Genomic DNA, 18773 nt, shown 5'->3' on the forward strand with positions numbered 1-18773 from the left:
TCATTTTCAAATAGCTCATTCATAATTTGTTCCTTACCCAATATTCATGAAATCTTATCATGAAACCTCCCTAGTATCCCATCTAAAAGTACAAATAGCACAATCTTTTACAATTAATTTCTTAAGTTTAAAAAATGAAATAAAATTGATACATAACATCTTTCTCTTCTCCACCCCCAAAACCCACAGATTTTGTTTAAACAAAGAAAAAAGAAAAATTAGTATTAGATATTTAAATGAATGTGTTTTCAAATGGTAAACCAAGACTGCATCTGCCACCTTTGTTGATATTTTTTTAAACTTCTTTTGTATTTATTTCCTTTATTAACTCTGAGTTGCCCTAATTTTTTATACTAAACTAAAACACAGGTGTGTCTTGCTTTCTGGAAGAAGTGGTCCAACTAGTAAGAAGGAGTCCACTAGTGTGACTAAAAAGACCAATATTCATTTTCATCCAGATTAAAAAAATTGTCATATGTCATCTATTGTGTCTTTAATCAAATCTTGTTATGTATTTCAGAAAATAACACAGACATACTACAATGCTCATCCACAGAAATTATTTATAAAATAAAAATATTGCAAAGAATATTCGGGACTTGTTGACCATTATTCTGAGCAGTTTGGCACCATAACTTTAGCACCTCATAGCTCTTGTGTAATGTATTGCTATACTTTTAGAAATGTTAGGGCTTTTTTTAGCAATATTATTGTAATATTCCAAATGATATCACTTAATGATTAAAACCTATATAGTAACAATCTGTTTTGCATTTCACAGAATTATTTTCTCAAATACTAAACTCACCCTTATTTTTTTTAAATTACATTTTAAGAGACTGGTTATCTATCACCCCGCTCTTAAAGAATCAGAAGCAATAAGAAAATAAAATCAGTATATCCATTACTTTTATATTAAAAATAATCTCTCTGTTAGAGACCAGTAACAATTTAAACACCAATGGAAAGGATATTTTCAACAATTATAATTTTGGTGAAAGCCATTAACAGTGTAACAGCAAGCCAGTAGACACCTTTTCCTGGTATATTGTGCATAAAAAGTATTCCCATCTGTTTCAATGCTCAGGCTTTTTCATGGGCTTAAACCTGTCAAATTATTCCATTTGATTTCAGAGAATTCTCATATGGCAATCTATTTTATTTACTTTATCTTCAATAAAATGGTTGAGTGAGCATTAGCAACTGTGAGACACAAGTTTCAATCAGTCCTCTGGCAAAGGCGTCAATCTACATTAGAGCTACAGGGCTGGAGCTGCAGCCAGAGAGCTGCAGTGAGGCTGGGCAGCAGTCAGTGAGTGAGCAAGACCTAATAAAGCAGCAGTGGAGAGAGAGAAAATTCCCCCAGACACCAGCACACACCACTTATATAATGTGTGTGCCTAGTTCAACACACCAGTAGCTCCTTAATAAAGCTGACAGCTAAAAAGGAGATTCAGACTCCAACTTCATTTTACATGACAACTACAGTAATGGTCCTCTGTTCTCAAGCACGCCATGTTTAGGAACCTGAATTCTGTTCAGTTAAAAATTAAGAGTTCTCACCTCTCTGATTCATGTCACATAGGAAAAAGAATCATAAAATTATTAAGATGCACATCATTTTCTCCTCATTTCATAAAGCTGAGAAAACACATCAGTTTTCAACTAGCTTTTCTTTAAAAATTTCTGTGCTAGAAACCACAAAACAATCAGTTTATTTAAGCAATAACTCATTTTTCAAGACAGTATCATTAATGAATAATCCAAACAAATGTGGAGCATCATTCCTAGATGCCACATAAATACCTCCCAAAGCATAAACTTTGTAATAACTGATAAAAGTTCATATTTTATATGAGGAAAAAACAGATTATTTCAACAATGCTCTTCCCAGCAAATCAGACTATCAAGACTGTATTTATTGTTCAGTTGAATTGAGAAGCTGACCAGTTTAAATCCATAGTTTGACATTATGTATAATCACAGCAAAAACTTACTGCCTCATATTTCCAGGTCACAAATTCAATTCTATCAATGTGCACTACTTTTTGACAAAAGTTGACTTCAAGTTCCCCCCAAATCACCAATTAATAGCTATTCAAAATCACCCTAGAAAAATTATTAAAAATTCCAAAATAAATAGTGTCTCTATTCTAATACAATTCCATCAAAGCATAAAGTACTGTTTATGTTTCAAATTCTTCCTCTTGGAAACCATAATAAAGACAAAGCCCATCAAACCCCATCTAATTACTTCTTGCAAACCAGATACCATCCTTCTCTTTCAGCATTATGCTGTAAACCCTCCTTTCATTCACTTACAGAAGTATTAAAACCCCTTTGCCTTCTGAGCAGACATGGGAAAGGTTTAGACTTCCCTGTGGACAAAGTTAGTGCCAGTCCATTGTGCAGCCAGTGGAAAATATTGTATCTTTCACATGTTGGTCACCAACATGGTCACCAGCAAGGACTCCTTACATAACTCTTGAGAGAATTTCAGTGCAGATGCAACATACCTATATAAGATATTCTTCTGTACCAATCTAACAGCATAATTATGTTTGCCCTATACAAAATAAACATATGCATATGGGCTAAATATTTAATAGTATACAGAATGTATGCGTATCCATGTACATGAGCTGTGATGTTTCAAGTTTTTGTTTCCTGTAGTGCCATAAATAAAGTGGAATGAGCACAATGTCTGCTCCAAAATGACAATACAGAAGAGCTAGATCAATTTAATAATCATTCATAACAGCATTTATTTAGCTTTTTTTTCTAAAGCCTAAGTAACTCAGAAAACATAGATGTAAATGTATCACTAACAGTTTCAAAACTGTCTATGAGTCATTAGTCAGAAAAAAACCCCATGTTTTGTCTGCTTTCCCATTTCTCTGAGCTCTCAGTTTTTTCTAAAACTTACTCCTATAGAGTTGAGTTCTATTAAGACAAAAACCAAACAGATTTTTCTCTGTTGATTAAAAATGTATTCATAATTGCAATTTGATCGTTATGCATATCTATCAATACATTTATAACTGAATCTAAGTTTTCAATCATTTCAAACATACCATATCCTGCCATAAAAGAACCTATTGATTCTAAATACCATACTGAAGAGCTAGCCTTCAGAATTTACTACTGTTTCCTCATTGACTGCAAAAACATTCCTTCTCCACTTTCACATACTGCAAGAAATAGAGACCAATGCTAAAAAGGCCAAAAAGATTCTGGCTTCCTTTACAGAACGCATTTTTATAGAATATATTTAACTTAAAGCTATGGAAGAAAATAATGGAGGAAGCAGAACAGCAGTTATTTTCTTTCACATGCTTTAAGTTTCAGACATACTGGAATTCAGTAAAATTATACTGCCAAAATATCAGAGCTGCACAAGTCAGTTACACTGCATTCTGGCCATTATTTGTCAGAACATAGTAAGCTTCCAGAGAAAATAGCCTTTAAAAACAAAAACACTCTTGCTGACTCAGCAGATTTCAACTACTACAGTTTCTACCAAACTCCAGTTTCTATCAGTTTTCCAAAACACTGACACTATCAAAAAACTATCTAACATAACTACATACAAGTTAAACCATTCAGACATGTACAAATAAATATGGGACAGAAATCCAGCCATATTTCCATTGCTACATAGAAAACAAAGAATCTGATATTTCTCACTGCTTTTTCTACTGAAGAATGAAAGAAAAAACCACTGTTTTGCAAATAAATATATTACTACCTACTAACATATAGTCCCTATAAAGGTTTGCACATGATACCAGTAATATATACAGTTTGTAGAGTGCTGTATATCCTTTGACTTGCAACACTGCTACACCTAACCTTTCTTCTTTTCCTGGCTCCACCATATTCACACTCTAGCTTTCCAGCCAGTCCTTAACTCCTTGGAAAAAGGTGAAGTTAAATCGGAAAAAAGGAGTTTTCCTTTCTTATTACCCAGTAAAGACAGTCACAGTGAAACACACGCCAGAACAGTCTTCTTTTACACTACTTTGAACTAGGTTACAAAGGGCTGTGCTTCCTCACAGTAGATAAAATTCCCCAAAAAAATGTTACAAACATAGTTTCAGAACTAATTACTGTCATCATCATTAACTCCTGTGGAACAGCTTCTTTTTCTTTCCTACCAGAAGCATCAAGATATTAAGATGGATATACCAATATTATGGGGTATATAGGTGTATCAGAATATCTCATAATAATTTAGCAGTTAGCACACATGGCATATAATTTGTATTTACACATTTGTTTCTACTTCCTGGTGTACACAGAAGAATTTGGCCTGCCTGCTATTATGGTAAGTTTGTTGTACCCTGTTGAAATCTGCATCTTAAAAATTTAGTATCAGGCCAAATTGACCATATTTTGCAATTTATATGTTAAAATATTGCCTAAATTTTTTGAATTTGAAAAGTTCTGAGAATATTCTCAAAAAATTTTATACCTCCATAGGAAATGTAGACTATGAATAACTGTAACACTCAATATACAGCTGTTTGGGTTTTTGTGGTTTTTTTTGTTGCAATAGCAATTATGAAAAATCCAAAATAATTGCAACTGTCCTGCTAAGATCTCATTCTACACTAATTTTTTCAGGATCTCCTTTTCCAGTCTACATTAAAAAGACCTGATAGCTATTTGTACACGATTTACTGAAGATAGCTGTGAAGGTCTGGAGCAAAGCAAGGCATTCAGTGCAGGCATGCCAAGGCCCCAGTGGCACCACACCCACTGACACTGTGGTGTCCCAGGCAGGTTCAGCCTGCTAACACACAAAGCAGCTGAAACAAGGCTTGACCTCACAGTCCTTGACATCATGGAATTCCTGGTTACCAAAGGAATAAAGATCATCCCAGTTTCAAGAAACTAGGAATATCCAAACTCAGGGATTCTTCACTGTTTATTAGTGTATTTGCCTTTTAAAATTTTATTTTTTCACAAGAAATGCAGTCTAAAACCATTTTCAAAATAAATTTGCTTAATTATCCCACTTCTAATACAGGTGATGTAATGAAACTGTACAGTGTAACTTAACTCCAGAGTTCCAGAGACCTTGGTGACAGAACCATGGTTTCACCTATTTTCATGGCAGAAGCTGAAAAGGTATGTAGGGAAATCCTGAATGAATGAGATATTGTCTGCTGTCTAGCTATCTGCTATTGTCAGATATCACAACACAAGCAGTCATACATCTCAGTGAATCAGGGAAAGCAGAGACCAGATGTTTGAATTTGGATTGGTAAGCAAGAACAGCAATTCCAGGACAAAAGGAAGTTGCAAAAAAAAAAATAAAATTGTCTTTGATTTGTGATGATTGACTTGTACTCACCTGCTTCTTCTAAGCCTCAAAAAGACCCTTTAACTTCAACCTTGAACTGAAGTGATGTCCAAGATCAATTCTAGTACCACAATCCTGACAAAAGAGAGAAATGTTTACAGCCATTTAGAATCATTTAACAAAACCAACAGAGAATCTGCCCTTATCACTCCCTCTAATTTGTTCTCTTAACAAGTAATAAGATTATATGTAGTCCACAAAGAAATATAATTGTCCACCAAGTTTCTTCCATGCAGCAGAGTGACAGCTAAGGCATCACTCAAATTCTAGTCCTGTGTTTTTATTCTATTTTTATTATTATAGTACCCAAGGGCAAACAAAAGGAAGGCTTCCCTGAAGTAGTTTGTTTCAGGCAGAGAACTGCACACAATATCACTACCAGTTAGTTCACAGGGTCATCTGAAGGAAGGGACAGAAGCTGGGAGACAGCATGCCAATAAAATTTAAATCTGTATGTATGTTAGGAAGGACAAAAGGACAAGCAAAAAGAAAAAAAAAAAAAAACAGCTTTGAAGCTGAGACTGGAAGACTGCAATGAAGAGAGAAGGTTGGACAAGGCAGAAGAAATAAAGAACATGCAGGTCTGTAGAATATTTAGATTACATCTATGCCTGAGCACATTTTTCTTTCCTGAAATCAACTGGCAGAGCTAGTCCTCCATCCATGTAGGATGTAGGATAATCCTATACCTATGTAGCCTAGTCACATATGCTCTGAAACAGAGGGGTTACATAAAAATTGTCTGATGGATGCGGTCAAATAATTGTCTCAGAATTTTCTGGAACAATATTAGTTTGCAAAGTCATTAACTGTGGCAGAGACATGGAAATATTTCCAGGCATTGTTTAATTTACTAATATAGACACAGACTTAATGCCTGAAACTCTGTTATCTCTGAAGTAGATCCTACAGCCTCTCAATGGTGCCTCTTGGCAATTCTCTCTTGCTGACAAGGTCAGACAGAAGCAAGCTGAAGAGTAAAATGAATGTAGAATTTTTTAAAGAAAAGACTGCTTTCCCACAGTTTAAGAAAAAAAAAAATCTGTGTTCCAACTGGCATTATTAATACACACTTTGTTACAAGATGTTTGGACATTTAAAAGAGCTGCAGTTCTAACTTCTTCCTTTGTTTGTAGAGTGTAACAAAACCTGCTGGGAAGGTCGAAGTTCCTAGAAAACTGAAAGCTACCTGGCAGCCTCTGTAGTAGAGCAAGTGAAGAAGGGAAAGCAAAGAATGACAGGCTGGAGAAATAAACACTACATGAAACCCCTGCACAGTAGGACAGCACTGGGAAATGAGAAGGATATCTTATGAGCTTAATACAAAGCAAAAAAGAGAAGAAAATGTTAAAAAACAGGTAAGGAACCTAAGGCAAATACGAGGAGGTGAAGGTGGGTGGCAATTCTTAAAAGTTTTCAGAAAGTAAAATATGTGTCAATGAAACTTTGCTTGATGGTCATGTGGTCACCCTGGATCCACAATGTAAATGTCCAACCAACTGAGTGAAAAGCATTCATGGCACTGACCTATTTCCCATTAAAAGGTTGCAGTTTTGCCTCTAAATAGCTATGCCTCTGTCTTTGAAGTTTCTTCTGCACCTGAATTCTAGACCTAACTACACACTATAGTTATTTCTTCAACACTACATCTTGTTGACAGATAATATGTAAACCTCAAATGTGAATAGTCTGTATTTCTCTTTTTTGCTATACTCCATTACATCAAAATACATTCAAATCATCAGTTTTCTTAGCTTGGAGTATATCAAACATCACATAGTGCTTATCTCAGAAGTAGAGCCAGGACAATCCGTTATTGTACATGAAATCTTGTACCAAAACATGACCCATTTTGTTGAGATACAGCCTTTTCAGAAGAAATTTTTCATTATAGTATTTTTGGTAATTAGTCTTAATATGAAAAAAACCCACAAGCATCAATCTCAATGATTATAATTTTATTTGGTCTATTTCTGGATTTCTATACTTCAGAAATCAGTAAGAAATCTTTAAAGTGGTGAGGATGGCACAAAGTAGGTGTGACAGGTCACAGACAGATAGCAGGTCTTGCCTACCAATTCTCTTGTTAACTATGCAAATTTTCATCTTTAGAATCTTATTTTATGACTTCTGTTTCATTTATGCCACATTTCAGTATGGTTTACCTGACAAAGGCAGAAGACTCCTAAAAATTATATTACTTCTATTATAAACTTTGATTTGTTTTGATTTTTGTTAGCATCCTCAAACCTGGATCTGAATCATTGCAGTTATTCCAGTCTAACACCAACATTTCTCTACCTTCCACCTGAGCTAGAAGATTCCATCCCTTGGGCCCCAGCAGGTAGAGCTTTAATTGTTTACCTATCCCCTACTGACAGTGCTTACAGAGATATGTTCCCATTCTTCAACATCTAACAATTCCATCTGAACCTTAAAATTTTTCAAATTCACAGACCTTGTTAACCAAAGTTTTAAAAGCATCCTGACAGAATGTTAATTGTCACAGTTGTGTCAGAAATTCCTAGAATATTTAATTCAAAATGAAAGTAAAATTCCTTCCTGGATGAAGACTTAGAAACTTGACTTAAAGAAATACAATGCCCATGTGCTGCAAGCTATTTCTTTAACTCATTCATTTACTTGCTGCCATCACCTCTTACCTTATTCCACATTTGGATCACAAATCATTAGGGTAAGTTTACCTGTTATCTGTTTGTACACTGCCTCTAAGATGGTATTTTTATTTGAGAGTACATGCTTTTATTCTTTATCCTGCCTTTGGTTTTTTTTTCAAATGTAAATAATTCCACCAAAGTGCACTACAGCACTTGAGCAGTTCTCATATTTGATAGATCAAGTTGCCATGATGCCTCACTATTTCAGATAAGACCTGCTTGTTCAGATTTCTTCTACAGAAAAAATGGTTCAAACTGCATTACTGCTTGAAGTGGGTATCTGTATAAAATATTCTAACAAAGCACTACTCACCAAAGCATGCAAGAAAATTTTAGAACCTGGTTGAGGGCTATCCATAGTTGCTATTGGGTACGCTTGTTTTGAATCAGATCGACTGAGCCGAAATCACCACTGGTTTCACTGAAGCAAAAATGACTTGCTAAAGAAACTGTCTAGTATTTTACAGACATAAACATTCACTGGTATCTGTAGCTTCCAACTCTCTATCATATAGGACCTACACAATTTAAAAAACTTCTTAATTCATAGTAGGAGTTCTGAGCAAGTCTTAAATTGCACTATGTCAATAGGTCCTGAACTTTATTTGAAAATATATCACTTACATACAATCTGTAATGTATATCTTCTGAAAGTATGAAAAAGTGTAAATTTACCCAGCAGTCAGACTATGTATTTTAATTATATTTAAACTACTTCAACACATTAATTTAAACTACAAAAAATATTATTTTTGAAGAATATTATATAAACTGCAGAACTGCAAATAATAAAGAGACACCTCCTTTCTTCCTGATTCCAGGAATTCACATTTCTGTGATAGAAAGATACTCAGAAGCTCATAACCAGATGAGCACTACTGAATGTCATTATAATTAACAAGAACACGCAAAATGAATTAGTAGTTTTGTTTATAATCAATCCAAAGTTAAATGAACCAATGAAAAGACCTTCATACTACCATGATCTCATCAGCTAATTTTTACGTACTATTTTACATTACTACTTAGACAAATGAAGGCTGGCTTACATTATCAGTGGGTCCAAATAGAAGTTCTGTGGAGCTGGGAGAAGAATATATTTTTTCATCTGGCACAGAGAAAATAATTAATTCCTATATGATTCTTGAGCTGTCAAGCTTCCCCAACTATATATTTTCCAAAATTTTCAATGCTATACACTGATAAAGGTTCATATTATAGTCTATACCACAAAAATTATTCTTGAATTTTTACGACATGGAATTTCCGATGCAAAACACCCATGTTCCATTAATCCATAAAATATGTAACTGTGCAAAGAAGTAAGCCAAGGATAAGAATAAATTTACAACAAATAATTAAAAATCTAATATTAAATGCCCTGGAAATTGCCCGGTGACAGCAAAATGTCCACATGGACTAAATGCATCATCTACTTCCAGTATGTTCCACTGTGCAACTGATGCACAGGTTACATAAAACTCCTCTTGGGGAAGAGGGGCTGGGGGGAAGACGTTGTTCCATTTAGATCTTACTTATCCAAAAGATTAACAGGACACCGATTACCTGTACTTATCAAAGCACACTGGAGAAAATGGAGACAGTACCAAAGAATGGGAAGCCTGGAGTGATGGAAAATCATCACTCAGTCTTTTCTTCCAAAATATCCACAGCAACGTTGTCTGAATAGTTGGATATACAGACTAAACCATCCCTGAGGCAGGTCTAACTTGCTTGACTTGCCCTTGCATGATAGATAACCTATGTTGACACTAATCTTATAAGTATGCACGATAGCAATATCATATTTATAGAGATTTCTATCCAGTGTGCACAGATATCATACCTTACTTTATCCTCAGGCATGTCTGTCTTTCCTCTGAAAACATGTAATTTATTCTAAAACAACTCAGAGAAAGCCAATTTCCATTTGTTGAATTTTCTTATTATAAGAAACTGCAACAGTCCACATTAATTGGGGGAGAAGAATATAAACAAAAAATGAAATCAATTAACTATTCCTAAATAGTATGTTCTACAATACCACTAAATGGCACTACAGTTTTGTGAATTACTTACAGAATTATGATGTTTTTCTCCCTTTTTGTCCTGTGATGTGATTAGAAGGGATTCATAAACGCTATCAGATAAGAATGTAGAAAAACTTTAGAAAGTAGTATCTCAAAAGTGCACATGTATGGTGATCATCCTGAGTTGTCTAACATATCTTGCTTGTTCCTGTAAGGAGACATATGCATAGATTTTTAACCTACTAAGACATAAAGTTGAAATGCACCTGACCCTTGTGCCATGATGCACCACATCACAGACTCTCCCACTCACAGAGTGGCTGACGAGTCACAGCTGCTTAAAGCATCTGAATTTAGACTGGGTCACTTCGTACATTAGACAAATGCATCTCCAAAACTTTCAAGAAAGGTGCCTTCCCTAGGCAACCATTTCTGTTGCATAATCATCCTTCTAGTGAAAATCTTTTCCCTTATATTGAATCAAAACATTCTTCACATGAGTCCCATGCATTCCAACTGTTCCTTAACATAAAGGGCAACCCTCACCCCCCTTTTTCTGCCTGAGCTTGCATCCATCTATCACTAAATCCCACCTTTCTAGTTGTTCTGCCACTTAGCAGTTTATTCCAATTCCAAATTTGTTCCATCATTCTGGATCTGCATGTGGAAGTCTAGATCCTCCTGTTTCTTTCCCACCAACAAAAAAATCTTGTCTAAATAAATATATTGAAAATTCAACAAAACCAACAACAAAACATATATAATTAAGGAATCACACAACTTTCAGGGAGAAAAAGAAACAATAAACTGTGTGAAGTCCAAGCCTACAAACAACACAGAACAGGAAACTTTACACACACACACTCCTTGAGCTCCTAAAGACCACAAGAAAACAGACCAAAAAAAAAGTATTATAAATAAGCCAAACTAACTGTGGAGAAAAAAAATGAAGAGTGGAAAAAAAAAAAAAAACCACAAAACAGGCAAACAAAAAGAGGTTCCAAGATAATCTACCTGCGCAGCCTCAATCTCCTGCAAAAAATGTCATCATAAAAATAAAGACAGAAATTGTCCCACCAATTGCTGTCATCTCCATTAACTGACTGTCTGCAGCATCTCAAAGTATATGTTTTCTACTTTGGGTGAACAGCAGGTAACCCCCACATCAACACAGAGCTTCCTTGGGGCTTCCACAGTCCTAACACATCCTCAGTTTGAGCACCTCAAGAACTGCTTACATTGCTTGGGAAGTTGCTTCAAGACTGATATGACCACCACAGGTAGTTACAGATAATTGTCACAAACTAAATGTCCGTAAGATGACTGGATCCTTGCAGAGGTCCTTATCCTAAACCCAAAATTTTACATTACTTCATTAATTGTGTCTTTTGTAAAGAACAGAATTATGTCCTTGATTTCTTCTCAGAGACCCTGCCTGGTGACCTGAGTGATAGGCCTCTCCAGAGGCTGCTGATCACACATTTCCATCATCGCTTCTTGATTTCTTATTCAGAGCTACATTGGTCTGCAGAGGGAAAATTCTTACGCATAGGCCAGTCCTCCCTACAGGCACAGCAAGTCTTCAGCTATGCTGCATTTTGATATAGACCACTTCAGATTACTGGGCAAACTCAAGGATTCCTTTTGGTTTCATTCCACTCATAAGAGAATGAGTGCTCATGGTTACCAGTTAACAGCACATTCATGTGCCCAGAGACTCCCTTTCAGCACTGGCCAAGGCAGATGACATATAGAAAGACACAGGATTTAAATATAACCCATGCTCTGGACCAACCCCAAAGACACCTGAGAAACAGAACACCTTTGTAACACTGAAAAATGTCTCTAGTGTGGGCAGATAAATATTAGGGCTGTTGGATATTTCTGCCTGTCTTGTACAAGCACATGACATAGCGGGGTATGACACAAAGTTAATTTCTAGCCACAGTCAATAACTACTTTGATATAGATGGGAATCTATGCCCTTGAAGGGGCAACAAAAGCCAAAAAAACTCTACCATTCATTTCAAAGAGGGTCACTGAATAAAAATGAGTAAGCTTGTTACAAGGAAGAAAAAAGAATTGGCTACAAAAGTCACATTTCTACAGGTGGCACAGAGACTGATTAAAGACACCTTTTGCAAGCTCAAAAGAAATGCATACAACCTACCAAAAAGACAGAGAAAATCCAGAGAAGGGAGCCGTCATGAAAAAATGGGATGAAGGAGGCTATTAGAAAGAAAAAAAGCATCCTTGTAAAAGCTTCAAGTTGCATCCAAGTAAGGAAAACAGAAAGGACTGTAATCTTTGGAAGGCTTAAACATGAAATACAGTCCAGGGTCAGAGGCCTGCAGGGACCAGCAGCTCCCTAGGGGCTGGAGGCCAGAAGCTGTGGGGGCTGCCCATGGTCAGAGCAGGACCTTGCTGCCCTTGGGCAGGGAGAGCAGCAGCCCAGGGGGAAGCAGGGGCAGCCCTAGCCCACAGCACACCTCAGTGCAGCCGAAGGCTCGGGCCAGAACCAGGCTTGGTGGGGAGCCTCCCACAGACAGCTATCCAGGGCCTTCTGCTGAGGCTGCCAGAAAGCAGGGGCCACTAACAAACTGTGGGTTTATCCACACCAGGGAAGACTGGAGCAGTTACTAGGCCAGACATCCTCCTCAGAGAAATACATGAGAGGATCTGTCTTAAACTGAAGTGCCATTAGGGAACATGAGATAAAAAGACAAACTGAGCCCTAACAGATTATTAGACTGGAGTGCATGCCATCAACAACCCTGAAGGGACTTGAGTATTAAACACCTGAACTTACAACAGAAAAATGCCTGCTTCAAATTGTCTTAAAATCAAACAAAGGTGGCAAATATGAAATCAAGCCTAAAAAATCTAGAGAAGCTCCAGAAAGCTACAGATCAGTACACAGGGAATGCACACTAAGCAACTTTCTACAGGTTACAATAAAGTTTATGTGTATGTTAAAATAATGTCATGTTGTTTAGGAATCAATATTTCAGTATAAAATCCACACTTTGGATTATCTCAGTTTTTTTGAGAAGTTACTGAGAACATGGACAAATGAGATTCACTTGTAAGTCATGTATTTCCAAAAATCATTTTATGAGCTCTCTTATGGAAAGTCTCTAAAATAAATTAAGCAACATGGGACAAAAAAAAAAAAGGGAGGTCCCTAAAAATTTTAAAATTTAAGAATTTAAAAGAGAGAATATTAGGAATAAGTATAAAAAGTATAAATGACAGATTGCAGTACTTCTCAGAAGGATATCATAGAATCATTATTAAGGTTAGAAAAGATCTTCAAGATCACCATGTCCAACTTTTGTCCGAACACTACTGTACCAAATAAACCACTGTGCCAACTAAACCACAGCACCAAGTGCTACGTTCCATCATTTTCTGAACACCTCCAGGGATGGTGACTCCATCATCACTTCCCTTTTCATTACAAATCTTGGACATCCTTTGCATGAAAAAATTCCTCCTGACATCCAACCTGAACCTCCCCTGGTGCAGCTGGAGGCAATTTCCCCCAGTCCCATCGCTGCTTGCCTGGGTAAAGAGGCTGATCCTCATGTGGCCAGAACCTCATTTCAGGCAGCTGTTAGGATGGTCAGGCATTCGAGTAAGTTGCCCAGGGAGGTGCTTGACTCCTGTACCTGGAGGGACATTTGGGTCTGGCACTGGGTGATGTGGTTTAGTGGTTAAGGGGTTACACTGGTTGTGCTGAATGGCAGTTGGACAACCTTGAAGATCTCTTCCAAATGTTATCATTCTATGATTCTATGAAATTTGAATTCAGTTTTTGAAAACACAATGTATGAAGGATCCAAATGTTGCCTGCAACTTTTGGAAACTGCCTCACATACCTGCAGAACTTCAATACAACTCTTCACACTCAGTAGGATTCTGTAGGTGATTCCACACTAAACAGAAGGTATCTTCTACAATTATTTTTAATTACCTTTTGGACAATACTGTTAAAGAAGCAAAACTCCTTACCCTAGTGATTTAAACCAAATGGTAAATGAATCAAATATTTCATTTTCCCAAGATAATAAAGTGTGTTTGTTCATAAAGAAGCAAAACTGAAGAGGGACTTTTTACAAGGGTAGTGATAGGTCAAGAGGCAATGGCTTGAAACTGAAACAAGGTAGATTTACATTACATATATGGAAGAAACTCTTTACTGCACGAGGGATGAGACACTGGATCGGGTTGCCCAGAGACTTTGTGGCTGCCCTGTTCCAGGAAATATCCAAAGCCAGGTTTGATGGTACTTTAAGCAACTTGGTCTAGTGATAGGTGTCCCTGTCAATGGCAGGGGGTTGGAACTAGAGAATCTTCAAGGTCCCTTCCACCCAAACCATTCTAAAATTCTATGAAGGGTCTACAAATTAGTTCAATCCCTTTAACAGAGTCAAAAAACCCCAGGAGTTTAGTTCTCATTTCTACATTAACTTTCATAATAAATGACAAAATTCTCTTAACAACCTCCAGCACTGTATGATGTACACGTTGCTCATGAAACATAAAACATCTATCTGACACATACAAATCAAAACATAATGGGATTGTAGATAGCTTTTATATTTTAAAAGCAGTAAATTATCTTGGACATTTATTATTTTTATGCTTATCTTGTGACTTTCTTCAACCCATCAATTTCACATGAATAAAATTACCCTCTTACAAACAGCTTCAGGCATACAAACTCAATATAAAATAAATATAGTAAAATATTGATAAGCTAAATTATGTAGCTTTTCTTTCCAAAATATTAACATATATTTTCTCTTAAAGAGGGATGATTGAAATGCATAAGGTAAGAAAGCCCTAGCAGATAAGAACTTTACTTCAAAAAGGTACCATGTGATTATTTTTGCCAGGAACGTCAATTGATTTGGCTAATGCAGAGTCAACAAATTTTAATATATGACTATTGACTTTACAGTATCCTGTGGAAATTTCTGTCAGAGACATGGCTGCTTCCAGCTACTCCAAGCCACCCACCACAGAGTGGTGCCTCAGCTAGAAGAGGTTTAGGAAAGGGCAAAACCACCACACAGGCAGAAGATTGGTGGGGAGAAAGTGTGAGAAACAGCCTGAGAACATCAGTGAAGGTCAGTGAGCAGGAAGGCAAGCCGGTACTGCCTGAAGAAAGTGATGTTTTCATTGTTTCTCACTACCAAAATATATTTTTATTGGAAATTAATTGGATCAATTTTTCCTAGGTCAGACCTGTTTTGCCCATAACTGTAACTGGTTAAGTAACTGGTAAGCAATTTCCCATGTCTTAATCACAACCCATGAACTTTTTGCCATCCTGTTTTCTCCCTCCTGTCCTATTGAGGAGGAAAACAAGCAAGCAGCTGGCCACAGCCAGCCCCCAACACTGACCTACTGACCCCACAGAATCACAGGACTGGACATTCTGTTAATACTTTTCAGGACATTCATGTACCATAACATTGTGAAAACTTAACTGCATTTATTCTGGAAACAGATAGCCCTAAACTGTGAATTAAGAAAACACAATTTAGCATATAATTTTCCACTAAGATATATATGGTCCACAATATAGCATACTTCAAAAGTGTCTTCTACAGTACTGCAATGTACATAACAGCATCCTAAGAAAAAAGATTTTTAAACTTTAAATAAAACAGGTCAGAAATCACATGCTCATGACTTGTTTCTGTAAAGAACTCAAATATTGCCACAATTGCTGAAACTTTTCTCCAAAAAGGACTAGGTTACACAGAATTTATTTTAATCCCATTGCAACAAACAGCAATTGATACATGCAATAAGCCCTTTTAGTAAAAAAAACAGACTTTTCTTGGTCCACAAGCAAATTTAGCAAATGAAATGGGAAATATGTCTGTTAAAACTGAAAGGAAAACATGATAAGTGAATCAGAAATCAAGTGAACAGAAATCAAGTGCCATAAGCAGGACAGTAGGAGCAAGCTGTGAAATCCAGGATATGTGCTGGTGGAAGGGGAAAAGAAGAAAAGAACAAGTAAAATAACTGGCAGACAAGTGTGTCACTTCGTGATGTTGTGGGTTGTAAATTTTGACTACAGTGGGAGAGCTCTGGCTGCACATGTGACCACATAAGCACAAGGAAAAACGCATAATTCCAGTAAATTAAAAAGATCAAGTAAGTTGATATTTAATGGCCTCAGATGATCTGTCACACCACAGCACATGCACTTCAGATGTTACTCAGCAGTAGCTTTTCCACCTGCCCCTTTTCCTGAGTCTTGTGCATTGATTAACAGGATAAACACAAGCAGCTGAAGAGCTAAGTAATGAAATCAGGAGAGGAAAAACTAACGAAACACAGATGAAGAAGAAGAAGACAAAAAAAAAATGGGAATAATGAAAGAATAAACAGTGGAATTGTTAAAATGTGTGTGAAAACAAGCACCAATATGTTGGTGTCAAAGGTAAAGTAAAAGAGATTAAAGTCATGGATTACTGATGTCAAGAAGCATTTATTTAAAAATGATCCTGCTGCCCTGAACCATAATACAAAAAGGACCCTTTTGAAAACTGCCTGCCAGCGGTCTTAGAAAGGCCTTGTGTTGTGTATTGCCTGGGGGAAATTTAAGCTGTCCTTGGTTTAAAGCAATTGAAACTTTTCAGTGAAATACAAAAAATAAATTTAATTTCATGTGATGCTGCCATTAAACACTATACTGTAAGAGGTCCTTTCATAAATGTGACTACATGGGAAAAAATTCAGGTTAGCTCAGGACTCATGTAACTAGGCTACCCTTCAATAGCAAAATTCCCATTGATTTCAGCAGAACAGATTTAAAACCAGAACCGAGCACTTTTGAAATTCCTTTATTTATGGATTCCACAGTTGGAATTCATTCAATGCTGTCATATCTATGACTCCACCCTGACTGCACATTTTTCAGTAGATATGCTATTAGGAGAAATAAATATAAAACTGGGATCTTTTCAGCTTCTCTGACTCAGCATTCTATTGACTCTACTGATTGTAATAAAATTCTTTGCCTTAGATAAACAAGCAATATCTGAGCCCTCATTTATTCAAAGTACTTTCTAGGAGTCTTGTATTGCAACGAACCAAAAAAAAAAAAATCTCTTCTCTTGCTAACTCCTCAAACATGTCAGGCTCTACAGAGTTGCCACAGAATGTCCAAGGTAATCCCATCTGCTCTCCAGCTGTCACTTCAGAAGGGTGCAGGTCTCCTGTGTCATATCTGACAGATGACCTCTCAGGTTATCTCATATTTGCAGGACACATAATAAAGCCCACCCTGTCAAGTATAAAGCTACTGGGCTACCATCAGCAGGTTTTACTCTCTTTTTGCATGGTTTCAGTAGTGGGCAATTATAGCAACATCTAAATCTGTTGAAGTAAATCCTTACATTTGGAAGCTCTTCTAATGTTTAGCCAAAGAATTCCATACTTACCTTGCTGTTTTTGCATCTCATGCACTTTTAGCATGAATTTATAAACCACTTTCCTGCTGCCAAACTCTCCATATGATTTATTTAAACTTTAGCCAAACAAATTATTATAAAGTACATGCTAATACTGATTAATAACAATTGAAAAGCAAATGCACAAATTTATCTGATAATTCCAACTTTGTTTTTTCATGGGCCAGACAGGTATTGAAACAGAGTTCACTGACACACAGTGAAACATATATATATTTGCAAGATATTTTCATCTCTTTCACTGCTGAAGTCAATAAACTCTGACCAAATTCCAATGGCGAATTCTGCTTCTTTTCTTTCAATCACCAGAATGCAAAATAGAAGGATTTTGGTTGGTATTAACTGTAAATGCCAACAAAAGTTTAAGTTTAGTGTTCCATACCTCTATGTTATATGTGAAGAAAATAACAAAGCAACAGATGACCTGAATTGCTTGACTAATTTAGGTGGAAGAGAAAGCATGGTACTGCTGTTTCATTTAACAGCTAAGTGATAAATTCCAAAATTTCCATAGATATCAGGTATAAACAATTTTTTAACACCCTTTCCTAAAAAAAATCATCCATGTGGAATATATATTTTCTACTGTTTTCATATTTCTCCACCCTACTTTATCATCACTGCTTAGATGGAATGGAAATACCCACCAGCTGCAGATGGTATAAAAACCTTGGATGGCAAACACAGCTAATGGACTACTCATTGCCATTTACAGATGAGTAACTTTAGCATATATCACATTCACTGAATTCTAAGGCATGTTTAGGCACCCAAATTTTACAAACCCTGACACAAGTCAGAAATGTTTGCAAACAGGAATTTCTGAGATAAGTTTTGCTGTTATGACTCGCAACGTTTTTCCATTTCTAACTGCCATTACAATTCTGCAATTAGAAAAGCAATCAAATAATATACTGACAAAAATCTGCAGCTGCCATCATGCTGCTCATGACAGAAATATTTTGCCATTCATTGAAATACCAATCATCATCAGATGTATTATGGAACCATGTGGAGCCTCTCTGAACATATATGGAGATGATGCAACAAACCAACTTACTGCAAGTTAGAAGAAATAATAAATGTGCTGTAACACAAAGAGAAGCAACTAATCTAGTGTAGTTAGCATTTTTGAATACATGTTTTCCACCAGAGTATTCTACAGTAAATCTACAAGTGCCTTCTGAGCAGTGCACTC

At 36.3% G+C, this 18773-nt stretch overlaps 1 protein-coding gene across 18 annotated transcripts in view; it reads right to left on the minus strand.

Annotated features, from left to right (window-relative positions):
• FOXP2 (forkhead box P2) overlaps positions 1 to 18773 on the minus strand; it is a 405492-nt gene that overhangs the window by 279896 nt on the left and 106823 nt on the right. For 14 of the 18 annotated variants that reach the window (XM_038153687.1, XM_038153686.1, XM_038153685.1 and 11 more), the window contains one exon: positions 5360 to 5443. The exons of 1 other annotated variant lie outside the window; for it this stretch is intronic. The gene's annotated coding sequence lies outside the window, so the exon portion shown is untranslated. Of the gene's footprint in view, positions 1 to 5359; positions 5444 to 9095; positions 9155 to 10125; positions 10285 to 18773 lie in introns of all 18 variants that reach the window. 3 more of the 18 variants (XM_038153676.1, XM_038153673.1, XM_038153675.1) reach the window with 2 other exon arrangements.

This window comes from Motacilla alba, chromosome 1A, assembly GCF_015832195.1.
Source record: "Motacilla alba alba isolate MOTALB_02 chromosome 1A, Motacilla_alba_V1.0_pri, whole genome shotgun sequence".
NCBI lineage: Eukaryota > Metazoa > Chordata > Aves > Passeriformes > Motacillidae > Motacilla > Motacilla alba.